The sequence below is a fragment of the Gymnogyps californianus genome, chromosome 3, assembly GCF_018139145.2.
Source record: "Gymnogyps californianus isolate 813 chromosome 3, ASM1813914v2, whole genome shotgun sequence".
Lineage (NCBI taxonomy): Eukaryota > Metazoa > Chordata > Aves > Accipitriformes > Cathartidae > Gymnogyps > Gymnogyps californianus.
Genome location: NC_059473.1, coordinates 3,798,727 through 3,824,455, shown reverse-complemented (window position 1 = coordinate 3,824,455; position 25,729 = coordinate 3,798,727).

Here is a 25,729-nt window from a genome sequence, read left to right as displayed (position 1 = left end):
TTACATCTAGAAATACAGTGATGCAATAGGGAAGCTTTAGCTTGCATTTGCAGAACTGACTATGGGTTTGGGGCACCTCAGTTCTCATCTGCCTTTCGAGGGACACTGGGACACTCAAGGTGAGCACTTGCCCATGACTACTTGTCAGTTAGGCTGGCTTCCTTTGGTAGCTGTCTTTCCTCCGCTCAGTCAGGTAGTCTTTGTCAATGCAGAGTCTTGTTCTTGTAGCATAGGCCAACAATATGACTGTGGCTAAGAAAAATTCCCTAATATATAGGTGCCAATGCATTTTCTTGGTTTGTTTTGAATAATGATAGCTGTATGTATTTTTTTAATCTTAATGATAGTTGTATGAAATTTTTTTTTCCATACTCAGTGTTTATGCTGGCAGCAATGGCAGAAGTTGATGCAGTTTTGGGATAAGGGAGCTGGAAGACCTTGTGAGACTTCTTCCACCTCTATCACCGTATGTGCTGATGAGCACAAATAGTGCCTGTTTCTAAGCAAAGGAGACTCCATGTCTGTTGAATTCAGCTTTGTATGGCTTTCATTTTTCCAGGATAGGTTGGGAAGTTCATTCAAAGTTCTTCCTTTACTGTGGGACATCCCTGACGTTTTCCCATTGACACAGACCAACTGGTGTGATTCAGTGGCCTTCTGCAGCAATACTTCAGCTGGATCCCGTTCCTGCTTCCTCACCCAGCCTGCTCCACCATCATGTCCTCATCCAGCTCCACTGTTTTGCTGCCACCAGCTGACTCCCAGTCGCCTTGCTTGGCCAGGCAGAGCGTGTCTTTTTTTTTTTTTATTCATACGAGTGTTTTTATTTCATTACTTTGCCCAACCAGTCTTACTCTTCCACTCATCACTTGCAGAGTCCGTGTCCACCCAGCAAGACCAGCTGTAACCCGTCTTTCCCATCCCATATTTCAGTTTTGCTTGACCTGTTATCCCATGAATTTCTTTCCATCCTCACAGTCTTCCTCACATGTCCTCTTCTCCCCCCGTTAAATGCAGTTGTTTCCTTTTCTGTGTCGCTCAGACCTGGAGATACCCAGGGAAAACCAATTCCCATTCTTCTCTCCGAGGCCCCTCTTCCAGCAGCTGGAAGCTGCAATTACAGAAAAAGTCTGTTTTGAGTTTGGCAAAGTTATAAGCAAATGAAACAGTCTCTTATAATGGGAAGTGTCATACAACCTCAATAATAGACAGTGCTATCAGCCCCCCCTATAATACGTATGTGCGCATGTATAAAAATGAAACCTGAAAACTGAATGAACATGAAAAGGCCTCAACCTACTTTCAAACTGATAGGCGTGCTCCCTATCGCTAATGGAAGTAGACAGCAGAGGTCTTGCACATCTCCAGCTTCATTTTGCAGAAGTGTGTTACAAGTAGAGAATTATTGTGGAAGGAGTCTTGCAGACAATAAAACCGGGGAAGAGCTTTTTGCAGGATCTCATTTGCACACATGTAAAATGCACGAGCTCTTTTGAATCCCATCCACAGCAATTCAGACAGATGTTGAAACATGCGGTAACCAAAAGTAGGTTCAAGCCTGGACCCTCAGGTAGACAGATCTCTCTCCTAACAGTCTCAGGCTGTACAGTTTCAGGGTCTGCTCTCCAGCTGCAACCCAGAGGAAATTTGGAGGGAGAGAGGGATTCATAGCGTCGTCTTTAAGCCCGCCATTATCTTATTAGGAAACCGAGAGCTCTTATTCCTGGAAGCAACGTTTTGTGAACTGTCATACTCGTTTCCTTCACACGCTGCCACAGATTGCCTGCTTGACCTGAGGGCTGAAGCCATTTACATTTTTGATCTGCTCATCTCTCAGAAATCTCCACAAATTAGAAATACCATAAACCATGTTTGTTGTCGCGAGGGCAGAGAAGTCTGAAGCGAGGTCCGGGTGTCGTGTTTGACCTCGGCTGAAATACTGGTTCAAAGTAGACCTTCTTTGAAGAATCTCAGAGTCTCTAAACTTCAAAGCACTGGCTAATGGCTAATTGATTGTTGGTAAGTATTTCTTTACAGGAGAGCTCTTCTGCACCAGAACTCTCAAACCAAGCTTCTCCACTGTCTTATAGGTGAATGAGAGAACTCAAAAGCTAATATGATCTCCAAAAAGATTTTGAGTTGAAGCTGCATAATTGCAAGACCTTTTCCTTCTGTGTTAAGATTTCTAATGAGCTTTTTACAGGAGACTGTCGGTCTCTCAGCTGAGAGATGCTATGAGACAGCAAACACCGGAGACTTTATTTCCCTAATCTTTGTTCTTCCTCATAGTGTCTGTAGTGTTTGCCATGGGCGTGCTCTCCATTGTGCTTTTGCAACGAGGATGTGTCCATTCTTTCTGCTTTCCTATGGTCCCAGGCCCCTCAGACAGGCATTGGGGTGGCAGAGGTGGCTCTCTGGCTGGGACCCTCAGAGCTGGCCCACACGCCGTGGCCTCAAAGCGGGCAGAGCTAAGAGTGAAACCCTAGAAGCAAGCTGGTAATGCTGCAAGATTGAGTGGTCAAAACCTCGGTATTTTTCTGTGATGAGGCCGTTTATAATTTACCCCCATTCCCTCCTGCTGAAAAATTCCTCTAATTCTTCCCATGTGAACGGAGAGAGCATGAAAAGAGCACCGAAAGTCTCCCCTCTTGCTTTACCATTCATTTTCTTATGCTAAAGCCCTGTGGACGAAGCCCGTTCCAGGTGCAGGGAGCCTTTCCTGTAATTTACCCATGGTATTCTTATCAAAAGTGTTACCTCCAAAACTATTTCCTTTTAACATTAATTATCCTTTGAGCCAGCTCACTCACAGCACACAAAAGGGTACAGAGGCTTTGCAGGATTTTTTTTTTCTTTTTTTTCTTTTTCATTAAATACCACATGTGCCTCTCTTTGCATATATAGAGTGGTTCCCCACCACCTTGAAGACATCACAGCATGTACTGTAGGAACCAAAGCTAACAGGTATAAAATGAGTGGTTATTGTTTACTTATGTGCCGTAATGCTTCCCATATGACCTAGTGATGAGGCTTGTGGTGCTGGAGGTGTAAGAATTAAATTAAAAGTTTAAAGAAATAATAATAAAAAAGGGGCATAAGCTGCTGCTGGGATAACATCTTTTGAGGCTGAATCTTCCCTGCAAGGTTCGGTGCGCCCATGTTGTCTTGCCCAGCAAAGGGAGATGAGGATGCAGTCAGCCCCACAGGCATGGAGGTTGCTAGCTGAAGGCAGTCCAACAGGAGTTGGGAGGAGAGCGAGGGGTTAATCTCTTGTCCTCTTTGCCCAGGGGAATGTTTATCACCTCGAAGGGAAGGTCTCCTTTCCTTCAGTGAGTTAAGTCAGCCTCTGCTTTGTTTGATGCTGCCCATTTGAGGAAAGCTTCTCCCTGACCTTCTGCCAGAGAGACTGATGACAAGGACGGTTTGAACTAACCTTGACATTCACCAGGGTAAATGGCTTTTTCCACAAGTAGTCAGCAAGCAAGGGGAGCCAGTCAAGAGCTAATGAATCTGTACCTGAGGGAAACTGAACAACAATTGTACTTTTAAAGAAGGAAAGTCTTCCCCGGCTCCATCTACGCTTAAATGCTGGAGGATTAACTCTTCCAGTTCATGCCTGGGTCTTGCCATGTCGCCATCTGGCTGGTGGCAGGGAGGCCGCCAGTGGAGGCATGGGTAGGGAAACCTCAGTGGGAAAGGAAACGTGCTCAGCTCTCTGATTGCTGTGATGCTGGATGAAATTGCTGTGGTCCCTCCTCTCCCTGTGGCAGGTGATAACCCTCTCGCAGCCCCGCACTGCCCTCGGCACAGGGTGTCAGCCGAAGGGACTCGAGCGAGGACTGATGGGTCGTTGGGTAACTGCTGCCTACAGGCACTGGTACCTCCAAATGCACCTTTAAAGGGGGTTTTAAGGCTGAGTTTCAGTCCTGGGCTTTAGCTTTAGGGAGTGGAGTGATCACTGTGGCCGTCACCAGAGCTGGCTCAGGTCTCGGTGGATAGGGGTATCACACGTGGGCTGGTTTGTAACACAGGAAAGGACCCGGCTGCACCTCAGCCTGGGGTTTTCACTGCGGTGTCTCCAGATTACAAAAGCAGAGGCACGCGGAGCCTGCTGTGCCCTTTTCCTGCTCAGGGAAGGAGGTTTCTTTGGCTGCTCGGCTGATATCTGGAAACAATAGAAAGAGCGCTGGCGATTGCAACATATTTCACTTTTCTCAGTACTGTCCAGATGATGTATTCTTAGTCCTAATTAGGTTGTTCAAAGCCTAGTTTTTGTGAATAAGCCATCATTGTGTGAAGATTGGCCTGACAGTCCTCTGGCCTGTTCATTCACAAATCTTGCCTGTTGCTTCATTTAGTGTTAACTCATTAGGGGATTCCTCCTGCGGCTGGAGGGAAGGACCAGAGGTGTTGCACTGGATGGGGCTTCCTGGATGGTTGGAAATCAGGGTATGGCTGATTTCAGCCCATTTTGGTGAACCTCACTATTTCATGGGAGCTCATGCTCTTGCAAGAAGTTTGCAAGGGGACTGGCTGGTGAACCGAGAGCCTATTTTTCTGGGATGCTCGGGAAGTAACTGCAGCCAGCTTTTGTCTGGCAGCACTTGGACTCGAGGCACATGGACTGCTTTTCTGAGTCTGCTACTAATTCGTGTGTGCATAACTCCTACTGGCTGGACTAAATCGAGCTCTGTAAAATGTATTTATTAATACTTACTTCCTAGGGCTGTTTATTTAAATGTTTGCAAAAGGCTTTGGAAGGCTAAGCAAGGGGAAGGCACGAGCTCCAGCACTGAATCTTAAGCACTGGCAATGGAGATGGTTGGCAAAAAAACAGCGATACATTTTCCTCGGGATAACAAAAGTAGCGCTGATGCCATCTTTGTCGCATGATCATCTTCCAAGGGATGATTTAAAAAAAATCCCTACAATGTTTTAAGGAGGGAATGAAACAACACTGGGAAAACGGGCTGGTAAAATGAAATGCAGCTGCGATGTGAGCTGAATGTGTTTGCCTCTGAGATTTCCCCCAGTGGGGCTTTGCCCAGGTTTCGCCACTGCGTGCAAGCGGCGGGAGCAGAAACGGGCGATGTCAGGGATAAACTGGGACTGGAGTTAGTATGTGGTGAGGATCTGCCAGGTTTTGCATCTGCTGATCAAACAGATGAGAGTGAACAGCCCAAGCACAAACTGGGGTGCTGGCACAGAGGGAAGGGTTGGCGAGCACCCCTGGGTGACGGCTGGCAGGGACGTGCTGGAGGCGGACGGGTGCATAACCCTGCGAGAGGCTGGAGACAAAGCCGCGGCGCTGGTGAGGCTCCTGGGGAAAAAGTTGTATACAGTGGAGGAGATAATATTTCATCTCCCCGCGGGTCAGTTGGTTCTCGGCAGAGTGTTCTCTGTTTGAGATTTGAGGATTTGCAGACAGACAAACTCCACAACCCAGCAAAGGTCAGTCTAAATATCAGACAGATAAACAGCACCTTCGCTGTAAGCACAAGTCCGATTTATGGTGCTCAATTTACTCTTTCCTTTACATGATAAAGTGAAACGCCTGCTTCTTCAGAGGGCGGCAGCTGAAAAATTTAAAGTAACATAACTTCCTGAGGTGTTTTTAAAGAAATATGCTTTCCTGTAGCCACAGCCTGCTTCCTCTTTAAGGTTTTTTTTTCTCTTTGACTATTTTGCTTTGGAGAATTTCTCCTTCCTGACCCCCCAGCCCTGCAGAAAAATGCGACACTTGCCTTGCAGTCACTTTTCCAAACCAAGACCTCGATGAAAGTGAGTCTGTGGGAGCACTGTGTTGGCCAAGGGCCACCTAGAAGGTGTTGGACCTTCTTCCTTGACCAAAGCTGTGCTTTGGTGGCTCAATTGGCCCATGGTAGAGCCAACACTGCTGGCAAGGTACAGGGCAGCAGACGTGTCCTCCTGCCGTGTTGGCAGCTCTCTGCAGCCCTGAGGCAACCTCAGGATTCAGCACGGCAAATTTCACACACTGCAATCAAGAGTCTCGTGAATCACTTGCAACGAGTGTTTTGCACAATTAATATCCATAGGATCAGATTGAGATAAGGAGGAACAAGGCATAAGATATTTTCAAAGTCTTAATTTCTGCTATTTCTGCTTAGGTAGAGCAGAAAACTAGGAAATTTAACTTTGTACACAAAACACTGAAGTTAACCAGTTTTTTAGGGGTCTTTTATTCCGGATCTGATTCCAGTTAATAACACAGCTCCTTTATGCCGGGTGAAATCCTTGTAGCTAGAATTTGCTTGCGCCATCCTCAATGGAGCCCACATTTCCCCATGCCCCATGAAGTATCTTTAAAGTGAATATAAATTATGTTATAATGGAAAACCACCTTTAACAGTACTAGAGTGGGGAAAGGAAGTCACAGTAAATCAGGATCAGACTCCCTTTAATTTTCTTCTTACTGACCTTGCGGACAAGATCTATGTAATTAAACCATTTCTGTAGGTAGTAAAAGTGCTGAATGTAGAGGATGTACCAAATACTTTTTTAAGCTAAACTGTTTTTCATTAGTCAGATAATCGAGGAAATATCACACTGCATCATAAAACCAGAAAAAAACAGTATTGCCACTCTTAAAAAATATTAAAATTAGGGCTTAGTGTTTGGGGGTTTTTTGGGGTGTTTTCTGTTTGCAGAAATCCTATCTATGCTGTCATCAAGATTGAACTCTCCATTTCTAGGAATTGTAGGTGTCTATACCTTGGATTCTGAGACTAATTTGCTTCTAAGCTGACTGATAGAGTAGCTATTTAGTCAATCAGTGGAAAGTGATTTTTAGTATCACTATACACTTGATGCAGTTTAATTTCTTTTTTTAAATCTGCCTCTGAATCACTGCAAGCTAACATTTGTCAGGAACATATATGGCTATAGGCTGCTCATCACAGCAATGATCTCGTCATAGATGCCAATGGAGGAAACCCTGGTTCAGCTGGTCAGTTCACCATTGTAGCTGCAGCCTTGAAATCATGCAGATTATCTGCCTAGTCTGTAATATTAATACAAAAAAACTTTTAAATAATGTGTAAGGTTTTATAAGACAATAGTATCATTGTAACATTATGAAAAATGCTAATATTAGCTTAAATGCTTTGAAGTTCATTCCGGGAATTTGTATTTCACAAGGATGTCCCCACAGGTTTTACAGTCAGTAGAAGACATTTGGGTGCAGAGAGGAAGAAAACTGAACTTCCTTATCTCTTTCAAGTTTTGTAGGCTTTGGAGGGCTCTTATTTTTTAAGCAAAGGTGACCTTTTCACCATTAAAATACAAAGCAAAGTTTTAGTGCCTTAAGTTCAAATTTGACATTTTATATTCTGTTTCACTTTTCTTTTTTGGAGAAATGCTGTTTTCCTTGAAAGCATGGCAGATTCGTGAAGAGGAGGCAGTTGAGCTAAAGCAGCAAACTCAGGCAGAGAGGCGAGGATCGGGATATTCATGGTGGTGGGCATCAAGGTATGTGTGTGTATAGATCCTGGTAATTAAATCCCTCACGAAGCAGGTAACCCCCTGGGTCCTGGTATGAGCAGATCCCCCTATTGCATCTCTTACAGCCCATTCACTCCTACTTTATGAGACAGAAGAGTGACACACTATTAAAATTGGTTATTCTAGATAGTTCACCTCAAAACGCACTGGGGATTTGATATAATTACTGGAATATTCCCCTGCTATCCATGGTCAGGGGCAGTGGAGATGCAATGCCATATTCTGCTACTGACACAGCGCGGCGTATAGAGGGCTTCTTTAAGTTGTAATAGAAATATCATCCCGAAATTATTTTCTTTCTAGTAATTTTTGACTCACTCTTCCATGACCTAAGTGGACACAGCCTGACAATTAGGGCTGGGTGCACATCCAATAAAGTAGTAAATAAATCCATCAGTATGTAGGCACATAAGTATCCTAACATGAATCCTGGGTGACTCTATCTTGGTAGAAACGAGCACTTTCTTTCTCACGCAAAACATCATGGGCGAGAGCAGCAGCGATGACAATTAACATTTAGTATCCTTTGGAGAAAGTTAGTTTTTAAGCTTTTTGCGCACTTACTCAGACCTGAGGGCTGTGTTCGTCTTGCAAGGCAGCAGCACTGGACCTGTGCTGTTTGTGAGCTGGAGCCAGCCAGTGCAGCTGGGACAAAGTTTTATGGTACCATTCAGTGTTGTCATGAAAAGCCACATTTTCTTGTCTCTTCTTGAGGTTTCTTTGGCAAATTTTACCAGTCTTGGCAGAAGACCACATCACACAAGAGAAAGGACAAAGAGACGTGTGGTGTTTCTGCATCTCCGCTGCGATGCATGCTTGGGTTTTGTTGGTTTTCCCAGGGTCGGGGTCATGCCCTCACCCCTGTGTGGTCGGCGGGGGGACAGCCTCCTTGCTGCTCCCCCCAGTGCCTGAGCATCGCCAACCTAAGCACCGCTGGGCGTTACCATGGTGACCATAGCTGGGCCGGTCTCCATGGTTACAGCGGTACCCTGGCTGTGGGATGGGGAGCTGCTGCTGATGGCTGGGGGTACCCAGCCATCCCGGGACAAGTGGGCTGGGGGGCAGCAGATCAGGCAGGAGCAGCGGGGCATGGGCCAGCAGGCTGGGGACAGAACCAGGTTGGGGAATATCAAGTCATGGGCAACAGCTGGAGGATGGTTTGTCACTGCTGCCAGCCTCAGGGTGCAGAGCATCTCCTCCCAGCTCTCTCTGAGGCCTGCAGTTTCCCTACATGGACAGGGACCAAAACCCAGCCCCATTAATCACCTGACTCCAAATATCTCCCTTTGCATCGCCACGTGCCGTGTAGCGGCGGGAGCAGTGTCCCACCACTGTGCAGGTGGGACTGTCCCCGGGAGGGCAGGGAAGCTCAGGAGCAAGACCACCCACAACCGTCGCAGGCAGGTACTTTATTTCAGTTTGGCTCATGCGATGTGAACGTGCACCGGCTCAACCTGATCTTCACCAGACCCACGAGCCCTATTGCACTGCAACTGCGAGAAGAGAGGCTGCTCACAGCCACCCATGCACAGATGCTTAAACGCTAAGCGGAATATGCTTAAGTGAGCAAATCCTGATGGTCAGGGATGGCTTTCTATATCAAGAAAGGCTCAAGGGGGTAAGGTCAGACATGAAAATAATATATGCGCCTGATAAAGAGGTTTTTTATTTAAATCTGTACATTAGATGTTGAAGGTGAACTTTGTATTTCTTGATCATCGGGCAGTGAAAGGAGCTATGTTGGCTGCTTTTATCCCTGCATTAGTTTGGTTGAGCGCTGCGTGCATCCACATTTCATCTTGTGTGGACACTTCCCTGCTATACTGACCTGATGCTAGCCACAAAATAGTCTGCCAGTTGTCAGATAAACTGTGGGCTGTGAGACGTGGGGCAAAGGCACGGGCTGGTGCTGTTTCCAAACTATTCATGAGGGAATGGCAATTTGTTATTTCAGATGATCTAATCCTAGTAAGGGCAAAGAGTAACATAAGTGCAATAGTAAACAGCATTAGTGTCATCAAGGGCTCTGGGAAGCGTTGGATCGTCTTCATCTGACATGGCTGGAGGTTTCTTTTTTATTCCTTTGTTCAAAATGCTATCGATGATCCAACTTCAATCCCTATATGACTGTTTATCTTGGTGTCTCCTGGGGTGCTAGCAGGCAGAATGTGCCTGCTCTGCCATGGGGCAGGGGGAAAGCAACGGGGAGAAAGATTAACCTGGGAGTGATTCATTTGTGCTAAAATTGATCATGCCAAGTCAAAGACACAAAGAAGGTGATGAAAGTGCGTTGGAGAAGCTGATTTCAGCCCAAGCATGTGCCTATTGAGAAGAAAATCTGTCCCCTTTCAAGCACTTCCAGTTAAACATCCTCAGAAAAGAAGCACCTCCTTTTCTGCCCAAATTAGCCAAGTCACTTTTGAAAATGACCTCCTGCTGCTTTCCAAACTTTTTAACCCATTTTGAACCGAATACGCTGATGTCTCCATCCTGGTCCCACCCACGTCAAGGTAAAGCTTCACGCTGGCTTTAATGCAGCAGGACTAAGCCCCTGCCACAGCCTCTCAGCACAAGCGCTTCCCCCGAATCTCCGTGTACCTGCTGCCTTGGAGGTAGCACCAGGCGTTACTGGCACTACAGAAGGTGAGAGAAATGCAAAAATATTTCTCCTGGTTTGCCCAGCTCCCTTGCTCTGTGCAGTTTTCACTTGGCGGTTTCTGCAGGCTTTTCCCACAGCGAGTGGGAGAGAGTCACCTTTAGAAAAAAAAATGGGAAATCTGTAGAAATTCGTAATGAGACTGATGACCAAAGAAACTCCACTGCAGACCATCACCAAAGTTTCTTTTTTCTTCTGTTTGCTGCAGTTCAGATCAACCCTTGGGTTGGTCCCGGAGGCGCTGTGACCGCCAGGCTGCACTGGGCACAGGAGCGTGCCCTGGGGCCGGCTGCCCCTCGCAGGCACCGCAGCTAGAGAGGTCCTAGAACTGAATAGGTGAAAAACTGTGGAAGTGCCTACTGTACCTCGGATTGAAGCCTCCTGGATTTCAGCACTTGATGGAGTTTAACTGCACTTTAAAGTGTGCAAAAGAGTTTAAGCATGTGTCCAGTTTGCTTTCCCCAGTGCTTGAGGATTAGAGGGGTCTATGGTGCTTAGCAACTTTCTGGATCAGTCCTTATGGGTGGAGTTAAAAATAAAAATCAGAGATGACCGCCACAGATCTCCTTACCTGCTCCAGAGAGAGCGAGGGGGCAGGGGCTCCCTCACCCCTTCCCCTCTCTCGAACCTGCTCGTAGAAAATAATTTAGAAAACACTGCCCTTATCTCCCGGCATTCCTGCGGAGCAGCAGCGCCGGTCGCGCTGGGGCGTTATCGGAGGCCCGGGCGCCCCGTGGCACCTGGTGCAGGAAGGTCAGCGCCAGGGCAGGCTGTGCTTTCAGCTTTGTTATTCCTCCCCATCGCCCCGCGGCAGCCGTAGGGGTCAGTCTGTGGGAGCGCCGAAAAGCCTGGAGATTGTTAAGCACCGAATTTTGTTTACTCCCTCTTTTATACGAGCATATTTCACCGAAGAAGCAGAGGGAGGGCTCGTTCGCTTGCAAAGCGAGCATCCTTTCTGCATCCATTTTAGTACTGTGCCTCTTACGAGCAATTATATTAGGGGAAGGAGCCACGGTCTGCTGGATCGAGCCGCGGTGCATGGGGCTGCAGACGCGGCTCTCGAGCGTGGGGCTGCAGGAGCGGTTAAAATACCGCCTCGCCTTCGCCAGCGATTTTTCTTTCCCTTATGAAAACAGAGTGGCCTCTGAATGTCAGCCCAGCCTGCCTGTCAGTTCTCAGCTGCACCATGGGATAAAGCTGCTGATCCCTTTTATCCCCTTCTGGGAGTAGTATTAATAGTATATTCATTTTTGTTCCATTTATAATTCATTACTGCCCAGTTATTTGGATTTACTTGCGTTAAAAGGCATAACGAGACAAAAACTTAGCTGGTTACGAGCCTGGGGAGGAGGGGAAGGCTCTTCCCCTCCCTCAGTCCCCGTCTCACCTCCAGGGCTGGCGAGAGCTGCCGGCCGGGGCCGAGCTTGCAGGGGAGAAGGGAGGTCGCTTTGTCCCCAGGATGTAAAGCTTCGGAGGTCACCGTTGCTCGGGGGTGTTGCCTCCAAACCCATAGGAAGAGCTGTGTTACTTCTGTCCAGACTGGCATATTCCTAGACCGATGCACCCAAATCTCACTGAGTTTAACTGCAAATGTAGCTCCCGTTGGGTGTTTAAAATCCCTCCGTACAACAGAAATATTTATTCTAAACAGATAGGGGCATGCATTTTAAATAAAAATTTCTCCTTTTTGTTTTAACCTCCCACCTCCCCCCCCCGGTGTTTTTATCTGCTCGCAGCCGCATAAGCGTTGGCTCTCCTCTGGGCATTGCAGATTCAGGGCCAGAGGGTCTGCTCTGCCCACAGCACACACTCCAGGAGAGGCCCAGGTGTTCGGAGAGGGAAAAAAAAAAACCCAACCCAACAACAAAAAAAAGCTGTGGTTTTTAAACCACCTTTACGCTTTCCTGCTCCTGGGGCCAGCCCCCTGCATAAGATAAAACAGCCTGGAGTCTGCTTTATCTCACCCCCAGCTGCCCACTGTCCCGGGGGACGCTCCAGCAGAAGGGCTCAGCCGGACACGGCAGCTCCCCGGCTGCGTGCCCCGTCCTCGGCAAGGGGGGACGGCGCCTGGGGAGGGGGCTGTCGTGGGACCAGCCCCGCCAGGACGCCCTGCGGCCGGCACTCACCCCACGGCCGGTCGCGTTGGGTTTTCCTGTCTGTTTGCTTTGCATGAAGCAGCTGGGGCCAGCGCTGGGCTTTGCAGTCCAAGGTGCTTTTTTATTTTATTTCTTTTATGTTTTATCTTTATTTTTTACCTAAGCTGTCAGGCTGCTTTCCCAGCAAACTGTGGCTTTTGTGCTGGCTCTGGGGGCCCCGTTTACACCAGGAGACGATCTAGTAGATCCTTTCTACGGCTTGGCCCAAGCAGGAACAAACTTGCTCTTGCAGTTGCTCTTGCTCTTGCAGATGGTGCTGGTGCCCCCATGCTACCCCCCTCCTCGCTGTGACCACCTACAGTTTTTTTAGCTGGCTTAAATTAGCTGCTGATAGAGGTCTGGCAAGGTCAGTCTGGACAGTCACATCCAAAATACACTTTCGGGAAACGATCTAAAATATGGGCAGGAAGTTTTATTTTGCAGATAGACCCATGCAGAGTTCTGCAGACAGAGAAGCATAGATGGACAAATCAGTCAGCCGGGGCATCTTTGATCCTGAAAGCTCCCAATCTTTGAAGGATTTTTTGTGTATTAGTAAGATCTCTAGTCTCAGCCATCCCTATCATCCTGCCTTGACCCAGTCACTCCCTTCCCAAAGGGCATTTGCAAATGTAGAACTAGAGTTACTGGTGGGTTCCCAAGATGAGAAATCCCAAATTACTAAGGAGTATACTGTAGGTTACATACCTGTAGCTCCCTTGCTTTTGATTCAATACCCAGAATGGCCTTTCTGAAGCTCACAGAGCCTCTTAGGAGGAGGGTTCCATACTGTACTTGCTGTGTGGCTCCATAATTTCTTCATTTTGTTTCATTTTTACACCACTGTGGACTAGAGGGTAAGTGCAGTACCAAAGGCTCATCTTGCAGACATAATAATCACTCAAGATTAGTCCAAGTAATAAGTATTAGAAATATGTTTTCTATTTAATTTTAATTCAATATTTCCAATGAAACTTTATATGTTCTCAGATAGGGCAAAAATGGCAATATTTATGCCCAACTACTTTCCAAACTTATTTAGCACTCTGGGCTGGATACTGATCTTCACCAGTAAAATTTGGACTCCCTCCCCTGGTTTTGGAAGAGTTACCCTGGATTTGGTTGAGCATAAATGAGATGAGAGCTTAGCCGTATCCTGTAAAACTTCTTAGTGCGTTCTGCATTTATCTTATCTTCACTGTTAAGGAAGTCATTGCCTTCGCTATGAATTAGATGGGAGAAGCACGTCACAGTGTAGAGACATGGTTTCTTTTTTTCTTTGTTTTCCTCCAAAACCCACAACTTAAAACAAAGAGAAATAAAGCCAGGTCTGAACCCCACACCTCATTAGTGGTGCGCCTGTCTTCCTCTTCAAAAAAGGCCAAAAATGGAGGCCAGCGGCCTGTCGCAGAGTGACGCTGGTGTTTTTGCCCTCACCCAAATGCAGGAGCAGCACCTGCACTCACATTTTTGCTTTGCTTTTGTCCTTGCCACCATTTTTAATGGCATACAGAGCAGGTGGCGCAGGGAGGGAGGTGCGCCGGAGAACTTCTATAGACATAGGCACTGCTAGCAAGTGCCCTCCCCTTCTGAAACACAGTACCTATTGACTTTGTCCACCTATTTGGTATGGTTTTGAGGTCTAATATATTTTTGAAAGGGGAGCAGAGACCCTTAAAGGGAGGGGGAGAGGGGGCAGGGAAGCTGCTGGCAGCCCCTCTAACAGGAGCACGGTTTGCAACCCCATTCACAGGCATTGTCTGGCATTGTTGTACCAGACACGCTCCATTCACGGCCCCTCTCTTGTCCCTTTTCAGCGAGTGCCCACTGGTCCTGCTCTGTTTGTCGGCAAGAATGAGCTGTCGGGAGGAGGAATGTTTCCCAGACGGGGGGTGAGGAGGTCAGTCTGGACCTCTGGACATTTGCGGCGCGGACTTGCAGCCGTGGCATGTGAAAGCAGGGTGATCCTTTGAGGGTCTGACGGCAGTTTGTTTGGATATGTGCGGCAGAGCGCAATTCAGATCACGAGATTAGCTGTCAGGTCATCTGCTGTGAAATCCATTATGAAAAACACCCGGAAACTGATGCTTGACTTGAAATCCTTAGTTTACTAAATTGCAGAAATTATCTTTCGAAGCGTTTGTCAGATACATATATATGTATAATATATTTATACACACACTCACACATATAAGATAATTTTTGCAGTAATGCCTCATGCAAAATGCTAGTTGAATAAATCTGTCACTGAAACTTCAATTCCAGATTACTATACTCCAAGATCTGCTATTATAAGTGAAAACACATCTTTAGAAAGTTCACAACAGTCTGAAGTAGATGAGCTATTGAAATGCAATAGAAAATCTACCCCTTACGGATTAGTCAAACAATGAATGTAGTCCTGCACGTAAACATTGTCTAACTGTATTGGCAGGGTAAATGGTTCCTGATTTACTGCTGCAGGAATAGGTGGCATTTCCTCAGACTGTGAATACAAATATAAATTATCTTGAGGAAAAATACATTTCTAATCTGTAAGTGTGGTCAAGCGATACAAATACTGGTAACAAATCAGTCAATTACCAAATTATTAAACATTTCCAATATTATTATTAATCTCTGGTAGCAACAGCGTACAATTTGCCAGAAAATAAATCCTTAGTAGATACTGAAGTACTTGAAAAAGTAGTTTTAATCTGTGAACATCCTGAGAAGCCACAACCCTGAGTCATGGAGATCGAAGAGGAATGAAGAGTCTGGTTTTTTGGATTTCAGAGATAGCCTTTCATGGTGGTTGTTGTTGTTACCTCTCTTTGTGTTTTCAAACTGCACACTGCCTTGTGTGCATTATGGATTTATGCAGTAATAGCTATATTTACCTTTGCAGCCATTTCAATGTAGCAGCAAAGCATGAACTCCTGAAGGAGAAAAAGATGAAAGAAAGAAGGAAGCAGAGTAATGCAGGCATTACTCTCTCTGTTGACGAAGAGCAGTTTCTGCTCTGTGTGCAAAGTATTTCCTTGTCTTCCACGTGATCTTCGCAAAGAGCGCTCTCAGTCCAGTGTATTTTGATGGAAATATCTGAGGTACAAAGACATGGAGAAAGGAAGAACTTAGATTTGTGGTAGGTAGAAAGTTTGGATCATTTTAGTCCAACCCATTGAAATCTTCACCAAGTTGTTTTTCAAATTTAATACCCTCCCAAAAGACCCTTGGTACCAAACCCAACATGCTTATGTGCTCGTGCCATGACGCTGCGTGCAAAGGGAACTTTCATTCACCCTTCCAAAAATGAGTAACTTAGATGAGGGGAGTGGTTTTGGCAGGTTTTCTTCAATTCTCTAGAATTGCATATGCGCACGTTGGCATGTGCATGCACACACACGTGCCTGCACACAGAGCAGATTTTTACAGTGTCTCTTCTTAGAGTATCAGCCTCATCTCAAACCTGCTTCAGGCCTGACCAAAAGAAACCGGCATCAAAAAAGACCATCAAACTGATAAATCTGTAGCTGGTCAATGCGGCAGAAAATGCTCTTGCCAGGCATGTGATTACGGACTCGGTCCAGCCCTGGCACAAGCGGATTGCGCAAGTCATGGATGAGCATGTCACCATTGTACTTTTTTATTTGCATAAAACAATTATCCCATGGACTGTAGCTTTGGAGTTGTCTAGACAACATGCTTTCGATGGTATCGCTGACCTTAGACACACTGGGCTAGCTCTAAATTAGCAATGAGCAGGGCTGGAGGGATGTATTATGGTAGTTATAAACCATAAGAAGGTATTTAAATAGATAGATAAGACACATGCAAATCTTTTCATTGCCATGACAACCATCTTGATATAGGTTTTCCATATGTAGCAAGAAGGGCAGAGCAAAAGGCACTGGAAAAATAGCAAGAACCTGTAATGATAATGAACCCTGACAGTGTATTAGTCTAGATTTTGGTCACTTATTAACTCTTAATAGAATACAAACTTCTATAGTAATACAGTGTTCATTGGGTCAGGGAGCAATTACTTCTAAACCTTTGCTATAAGGATCTCTGCTATATGGCTATACCTAATGTACCAATTCTTCACAAATTGATCTGACTGATTAAAAAACACTTTGCTATTAGATGTAAATTGCTTAGCTGCTCAAAAGCGCTTTTCAGGGACGGGTTGCACAAAGCATGAAAATATGTCATTTATGGACATCTCTATATTTCCCTCCTGGTTTTATTGGCCGGGTGAGGAATCTCGTAAATCTGAATTCGTGGATAATTGTCACGTAATAGCTGGGACCGCCAATTTCAAAAGGGAAACGCAGTGCAACCCCCCAACACACGTGTGACCCCTCCATACATTACCTGTCTGAGCAGACCAGAACCGGGTATTTATTCTTTTTTGTTCTTCCTTCTTACAGTTCTTCATTTCTTCTAAGTGCAAAACCAGTAGTTTGAAGGCCAGCTCACAGCTCTAGTGATGCCTCCTGTGGCCAGTGAGGGTCCCTTCCAGCAGTGCCTTTCTCAGATAGATGCGCAGGATGAAAGCAGCTGCTGGAGCTCCGACCTGGGGGCATCTTGTCCAACCTGTCTGCGTCCTCTGTGCTTGTCCCCACTCAGTCCGGAGATGTTGAGGCGTGGGTGGCTCAGGTGGGAAGGACACAGGCATGCTACCCCACTTCAAACAGTCTTCTCCACAGATCAGATGCACCAGTAGTGACTGGGGTCTTTGGAAGTGAATTATGGTTAACCTTGCAGGGGTTTTTTGTTGTTGTTGGTTTTTTTCCCTTGGTGGTAGTGAAGGTGCGGTTGTAGGGACCAAGCCTGTTGCAAACCAATTCCTTGTTACCGCCGCTTGCCGCACCTGTAACGGATGGTTTTGTTTTGGTGTGTAAGGGTGTTTGGAGGCGGATGGCCCACACCATGCTTTTGCATTGCTCCATTTGCTTCCACCCCAGCAGGCAGCGGGGTGTCCCCCTCCCCAGCCCAGCTCTGGGTCCAGGGAGACTGAATCTGCTGCAGCCTCCGTGCCATCTCCTGTCGCCTCTGTCCACTGCCTCCCTCCCATCATACTCCACATAAAAGCCTTGTCAGAGCCCTTCCTAAAATGCTGTCCTTTTATTTATGCTTTCAGGAAATAATTTTGGCCATCAGCATCAGGCTTTTACTGTGTAGTTCCCCACAACACCCACACTAAACCTCCTCCTTCAAACTCCTTTTGGGCAGTGACTCCTCCAAGCCCTTGAAAAGATGGTGAGGCAGGTAGGGTGCTACGACAACTGCTTGTTATTTGAACTGCAGCCATTTTACTATTGCTTTGTGTTGCCTCTCTCTGCCCAACTTGTGGCGTAGATGGGAAGCAATTTGGACGGGCACCATCCTGTCCTCCTGCAATGTGCAGCACCGAGCACAGCAGCTCCGACCAAAACCCTGCGGGTGATACCACGGTGCAGAGAATAATTAAAAAGCTGTGCTCTTTTCCCAGATGAGATACACTCCTGTAGTGTGTAAATCAGTCACAGTCTTGGAGGAATAATCCAGGCGGGATAATTGCGCAGGGGAAAGGCCCCAGGCGTGATAGGGGTTTGCATTAGCAATGCCTTTTCATCCATCTGTCTTTTGACCAGAGCTAGAGAGGGCCAGAATTTGACTTATAAGGATGTTTTGATCAACTGATTATTTCAGTGACAGAGCTCCTGAAGTACACCCAGACACAAAATACCTTATTTGTGTACAGGAGCAGCCAGGAGCCAGGAACTGAAAGGTTTCCTTCTTCAAAGATTAATCTGTTTAGTATCTATCAGTTCCCTTATAATCCTGGAGAATTTGACCGTCAGCTTGACTGGGGGAAATATTTCACGTTGATTGTTTATCCACTGAGTACAGTGGAAGCAGAAACAGGCCAAAGAAGAATCTGGCTCAGAGCAGGCATTAAATTATATATTTTATTGGTATACTATCATTATTTATTAATTAGGCTAAAGAGGAGCTGAAGAGCCCTGCTCATGGTCAGAGCTTGATTGTGCTGTTCAAGTGTGTTAGGAGCACTGTCTGACACCTCCAACACGTATCCCACTTTTTGGTGTCATTAGGGGAAGGTTAAAGGTGCTGAAGACAGCTGGTACCAAAAAGTATCCCAAGAATGAACGTGAAAGCAACGCAAGGGCAAATATATTTGTCCTGTAGTCAAATGCTTTTTAGAAGTCGTATGTAACATATGTGCTACTAACAACAGCTACGATGTTAAAAAGTGTATTCCAAAGTTTAGAAAAGGCACTTTGGTGCTATGGAGGAGAAAGAGTCTACAACAGACTCCACCTATGTATTTTCTTTTTAAGATCATCTAAACTTTATTGAAGACTAACCACAGAACTGAAAATTGTTGGTATTAACACTCTAGGGCATCCTGTGTACTGAAGTCTCAATTTCTTATCCTGAATACGTGTTCTGGCTGACAAATTTTGGGGTGTTATTTTGCCTTCTAGATATTCAGATGTTCTTTTGACATCTGGGAATTTAATTAACAGCTTTTGCATGTATTTAAAGCAAAGTAAACTTTCCTGGAGCGTCGTGATGGTGAAGAGCAATCTTATTTATGAACACTGGCACCTGTCATGTTAATTTGTACAAAGTTTTTGATTTATCCTAAAAGAACACATTACACAGTGGATTTGGAGGAGTTAAAGGGAATCTGCAGGGTGACTTTAATCTTTATGTCTTTATATACTTGAGGGCATTTTACTGCACCTCTGCACTGCTTTCACTACACAATCATTTTCTGCTTTAGAAATGTAGCCATTTGGATCAATAGTTACAGTACAATATATTGTACTTCTGATGGGAGCCTCACAGGACAGTTAAGAAGCACCGTGGTAATTTCGCAAAACGCTTGGCTACACTCTGAAATATATTTTAAAAGTAAAGTTGGCAAAACATACACTGTGCAAAATTTACAAGAGCCCTAATGAAATTGTACTTACTCTACTTACTTTTATTAAAACTAAATTAGGAAAAATGGGATGTAAAGGGATGTTCCTTGCTTGAAACATGGGTGTTTTAATAGGAAGCTGTAAGTATTAAGGACCAGGCTATCTGCCTCTGAATTTGTTGTAGCAGCAGTTTTAAACTCCTGTGGAACAGCATTGGCTTGTTTGGAGGGATTTTTGAAGGGAAAGATTTCTAGCTAATGTGATAAGCGTGCATTTCCTGGGCTTGATTTAAACAAAAGTAGAAAAAAAAGGATGTTTGGAGACATTTGCTCAGTACACAGAACAAAAAATAAAAGAGGATCTAAAAATATATGTCCCTTAAAGCGTTAACAAATGTATCCTGCGCGTTGCGGATTTTACAGTAAATTCTTTATCTATCAACAAACTGGGTTATCACAGCTGTTTATTGTACTGCTAGCCCTGATCCTAACCTTTATGTCTTTATTGCTTACATACCATTCCCTTGTTTATACGTCTGTACCAGCCTGTGCCCTTGAACTTGGCCCCTGCGAGCCCTGACCCGGCGCGCTCGCTCGCTCACGGGGGTCACGTCAGCAATCAGTAAATGGGAGACGGGGCTGGCGGGCGGCCGACGGGCAATTAACACACCGCCAAAGCCTCGCTCGCCGCCGGGGCTGCCGGAGGGGCAGACCACCGGCCACGGTCCTTGGCGCTGGAGCTGCAGGACCCTGGCCAGGCTGTGGGTTACAGCGGGGAGAAAAAGAAAGAGCGAGCAAGGGGAGGAGGAGGAAGGAGGAAAGGGCAGACGGGATCCCCTTTGAAGGGTTGTTTCTGCCTTGGTGTGGGATACCAGCTGGACCGCTCACCAGTGCCCAGCAAAACTGCCTGGAAAGCAGCACTGGGGGCTGCGCTAGGAGGGGGGCGATGCTTCACTACTGCAAAACCGTCAGTCCCCCTCCCCTTTCAGCTGCCCAGCTAGGGCCTTGGCGGTGCGCATAAGAAATGAAAGGAGAGCCGTGTGCTCTTCCTCTCTCTTTTTTTTCCCCCTCTCTCTCCTCTGGCTGATAAGCTGACAGCCAGGCGTGCCTTGTTCTGATAACTCAGCAAAGTTTGGTTTTCGTATGGACAAACAGCCCGTGCCCTCCAGCATCCTCGCCAGCAAGGCTTGAAGGGCAGGACGGAGCGGGCAGTGCAGGAATAAGCAGGTACAGGGACGTGGCTGGGAAGATCTGCCTTCAGATCAATGATAAACTTCAACCATAAGCCAAAAAGTACTTTACAAAACACCTGATGTCCCACATGGTGGATTTCAGTGCATAAAGGATTTTGGCTCAGCTCAGTGGGCTGCTTCAGAGTGTTTGCCACCAGGAGTGCAGTCGGGGTGAAAGCCCAAGAGATGGACCCTCCGAAACGTGGGCAGCGCCAAACGCGCTGGGGCAAACCGGTGTCAGTGTGTACAGTGAGCTTTCCTCACCGCTCCTCAGAGAAATCGTACCAGTTTTGGTTTCAGTTAGTTGAACAGGATCTTCACTGAAAACAAACCTCCTGGTGAAAATATCTCCAGGTCTGAATCAAATCCTTCATTTGCTACTAAAAATAATGTCAATGAATGGAAGAATTCACGAATTCTCTCAGGGAAAAGAAAAGATGATCCCATTAACCTACATTACAGCCGTCACCATTAAGAGATACCATTAACCTGCAGTTCCCACACTGTCTTGTCGGAGACACTACAGTCATCCCTATAATTTTGGAGATACTACAGTCATCCCTATAATTGTGTGGTAACTCCTGGCAAACGCTGACTTTTTAATAGGCAGTATTGCAGCCAAGGACTTTGTTGGATTATAAGGCCCAATCTGCATAGCCTTTCATGAGCGTTTTAGCTGTTCAGGCAAAAGCCGATCTCAAACCACACTTTGGATCAGAGCTCCAGAACAGGATTGGGTCCCCTGCCATCTAAAATTATAGGATTTTACTGCCTTACAAGGTCATGAGCAGTCATAATTGATCACTACAGAGGATGATGCAAGCATCAAGAGTTTTAATGACATAATATCGTGTTGTAGAAGTTGTTGTTTCACTTTCTAAAGTAACACGTACATTTTCAGTGGCTGTTCTTCACACATTTATTGATACTCAGCCACTGAAGTGAGAGTGCTAATGAGTACCCATATTTGGTGAATAAGTTTAACTGAATCCTACTAGTTGGAGAATTGGAATGCTATTGTTTAATATAAAGTATATATATATTTACATATACATGGGCAATATTCTATTCTCTTAATACATTCTGTTTACTTTACACATTTAGGCTCTGATTACAAGCATTCTGGTAAGTTTAGTAATAAAATTTTCACATATTCAGAAGCATGAATTTTCCTCAGCTTTTTACTTTGCGCTGTCCTTCTATCTACCAGCCCAAGATTTTGTTTTGGTTTATTCTTGTGGGTTTTTGGGGTTCTGGTTTTTTCCTCAGAGGAAGGAACTGCAGAGAAGTCAGTGTGATTTTGCAGTAAAGGAGCTGGAGTGGTCCTCAGGGCTCGTAACTTGACTTACTTCAGATTCTTAGTGTGACCATAAGTTAATAATTCAATCCTTATGCCTCAGTTTCCCAGCTGTAAAGTAGTGGTAACACATTACTCTCACAAGTAACATGAAGATCTATTCAGTATTTGCCTGCTGCTCTCAGGTTGGAAAAGGATGGTTTCAGAGAAAGCTGTTGTTGGAAATGGGCTGTTGGGAATCCACAAATCTCTCATGGTCTTAATTGTGGTGCCTGTTGCCCAGGGGAAGAAACTCTCCCTTTCCTTCCACACCAGCTCAAAAGGCAGTTGAAAAGCTCTTGGTAACATCACCAAAGCAGAAGGACTTAGGGAGCTTCAGGTCTGAAAGCCAACTAGACAACATGAGGACAAGATCCTACAACCTTGGCGTCCATTACCACACTTTAAAAAAAGGCAATAAATACTGTTTCTGACTAAGTATGCTTCCTACAGTGCAGCTAAGTATCCTTCCCAGTTGCATAAGGGTTAACTGAGCCCTAAGAATGTGGTTGATATATTATCATAGCCCTGTTGTAGCCATCAAAGAGTAGCAGGCAAACAGCATGTACTTAAAAATGTGCAGTTCTCGTACCCTTCCATGAGAGATTTTAGTCTTTTTTTCCTACCCTTGCAGGTTGTCTCTTTTTTAAAGTAATTTCTTGGAAACATTCTCAAATCTAAAATTAAGAAAATCTGTATGTTAAAGGCTACAGTAAAGCAGAACCTTTTTTCATAGGTTGAAAAAACCCCAAGTAATAAGATGTATATTTATGTAACAAGAAGTCAGATTTATGAAGAATGCTGTTGTGGCTTGTAATTTCAGATGAAATGGTCCAGTCTCGGGATAAGAAGCGTTGGAAGCTGACATGTAGTGATGTGCAAACTCCCCTGTCTGGGCTGAGTATATTTCTAACTTTGCTCTAATTATCAATCACTTGATTCATGTCAGACCACTCACATTTAAATCAAGGTTTTTGTGCTATTTAGACAGGTACTCTGTAAACACAGGGAGAAGAGGTGGTTTCTGGAACGAACGGGAATGGCTGCCTGAGTGGCTGTCTGAGTCTATGTTCTGTATGAACAAATTAAAAGCACGAGTCTTTCATGCTAAATTTGTATGGTCCTCTGCACAAATTGCCCAATTTATTTAAGTATTTTCTGGTGGCGAGATGTTTTGGGATGTGGGGGTTGATAAAATACATTAAATAAAACACTGCAAGTCGAATTTAAGTATAAAATGAAATTCTTTCTGTGTTGGGTTTGATGTTCTTAATTTAATCCCTGGTGGACAGTAGTCTGCATTACAAAACCTTCACACATAATTTGGCACAGTTTGGATGATTTGCAATCTCCCCCTCGCTCTCTCTGCAGAGGATGCCCTGAGCAGATCCTGCGTGGAGGCTCGGTGACCTCTCCTCTCTCAGGAGGGTGGTCTCTTCAGGTCACTGTTCAGGTCATTTCTGCAGCAGAGTAAGGAAGCTTTGACTGTTTCTTCGCTTGTGTGGGTAAACAGAGGACTTTAATTTCCAGCACTACCGGTTCCTAACCTTCAGAAGCTAAGCAGTCACTGAGGGGGATGGGGAAGAGATGCCAAAAGAAAGTGCAGAGCAAAGAATGTAAAGAATTTTGCTTATCTATGACAAGTTTCTAAGCGTGTTTGATTATGGTAATAAGGATACCTCATTAACAAAGGATTTTAAAGGCATGTGCACCATTGATAATCAGCCCTGGCCAAAGCACAGCGTACATTTTTAACCTTTTTTTTTTTTCCAATGGGATATGTTTGAAATACGGCAGCACTTCAGTGTGAATGTGGAATTTCACTTGATGCACGAGGGTGGGACCATGGCAGCTAAGGAAGGATCTGTATCTACCGAAGATAAAGTCCTCATCGCCAGCAAGAGATGACTGTAAAACATGCACAGTTCCCAATCCTTAAAACTCTCCCTATTTGCAAGTCTGCTCATTGTTTTAACTTATCTCTGCCAGTGCTGTGCTGAATTAGTCCTTTGGAGTCCCTGAATGGGATCACGGGAAGAGAAGAGGAAAGGAAGGATGGGAATGAGAGCGAATGAGAAACAGAAGAAAGCAAGATAGCCAGAGAAAAGGAAGGGGGGGTGTGTGGGTGTGTGTATGTGTGTTAAGCATAATTGCCCTTTGGCTTCCTATGAAATTGTAAAAGCTTTTGAACACCCTTGCTGAACCAGCCAGGAGAACGTTTTCCACATCCCTGCTGCATGGGAGGCATCTGGCCTGGTGCTGGGGGGAAAAAGGAAAGAAATGGTTCAGCAGGAATTTACCTCCCCTGTTCAGATGCTTTCTAGTGTGTGTCTTGCCTGGAAACTGGCCCAGTGAATCTCCCCCGCCACCAGCCTCTGTGCCAGTCCCCCATGTTAGGTCCGTTGGCTATGTGACCCCCCCAGTTCCCCACTTGTGGGGTGGGAGATCCACCACCTCTGTGGTCACCCCCTTTTTTGGCCAGTTTGGCACTGTAGCAGGCAGTTGTTCTCACCAACAAGCGATCTGTGGGAATTTAGTCCAGCTCCACCTGATACCTGGCGTATTCCTATTTTTGCATCCTTATCTCCTAATGAGTTTATAATCTAGAACAGAACGGTACCCCCGCTGTTCTCCAGACTTCTTATCAAATGATTTCGCTATCGGACACATTCAGGTGACAGACAAGCCACTTCTGGCCCCATGTGGGTTCCTGTGTGGATGCTTTTTTAAGTAGGAATGGACTTGAGCAGAAATTTTGTGGTATGTTAAATGGGAGAAAAATTAAAACCACCTATGCACGGGGCTCTTCAGGCATGTTCCAGGTATAACATTTGGGTGCTGGCTGCCCAACCCTAAACGCGGTGGATATAACTCAGTATTTCTTCTTCTAGTGCCTTTGGGTTGAAGAAAGCATTTTAATATCCACACACCTCTAATAAACTAAAGCTGTAACAAGGCTTTTTCTACTCGTATTGCTCTCTTGTTGTCTCCTATGCGCATTTACCATTGATTTTTGCCAAACTCCCCTGTACTGTGACTATGCAGTTATAAACTGGTGTTATTGAGGGGAACTGAGGAGAGAAAGGATAGCCATAAAATTACTGGTTGCAAACAAACACTGCAGCTCTATTTGGGCGTTTATCAGTAACACCTGGAGATTATTGCCTACAACCTTCCTAATCAGTAGATCAGCTAGCCACCGATTGTTTCCTTAGCCACATCAGACAAAAATGTAACAGCTGCTTAATTTACTTTTTTTATGGTAGGAAATTCATATCCTGAATCATTGATATCTTTATTTTGCAACGTGCTGCCATTAAATTATTTCTTTTCTTTTCTTTTCTCTCAGTGTTGTCTGCTATAAGAGACGGGAGGGTCAGTCTGCATGCACAAGGTGGCCTGATGTCATCTTTCAGGATGGTGCCCACGTGGAAACCAAGTGAAACTCTCTGGAGCTTTCCTAAGTAAGTTGGGACATCCCCTCAAGTCCAAGGGGAGGCACTTGCATACGTGAGCAGGAACTGAAGGAAGCACAAGCACAGAGCCGAAGCTTCACAAGCTCTAGAAACTCTAAAGCAAATGGCTTCGGTTGGCTTGAGACTGTGCAACAGCCAGCTACAACTGAATGCTTTATTGCCGTCTGGAAGTGTTTATTTTCTGAACATAAATTCAAGGGACAGATTCAAGGCATGTCTAGAAATAAAGCATATCATCATGTGAGCTAAGCTGACAAGGACAATTTACTGTACCCTGCATTCGTTCTGGGCCAATCGGAAGAGAAGAGGCTATTAACATCCTGAAATTCCCGCTGTTCGGCTCTCCCTGTCCCTTCACTGAACTCAGGAATGGCATGTATTAACCCCTTGAGGGCCTCCCATGCACGGCGCACATCCAAAGAAGGGACACTTGTTTAGGCCCGGTAGACATATG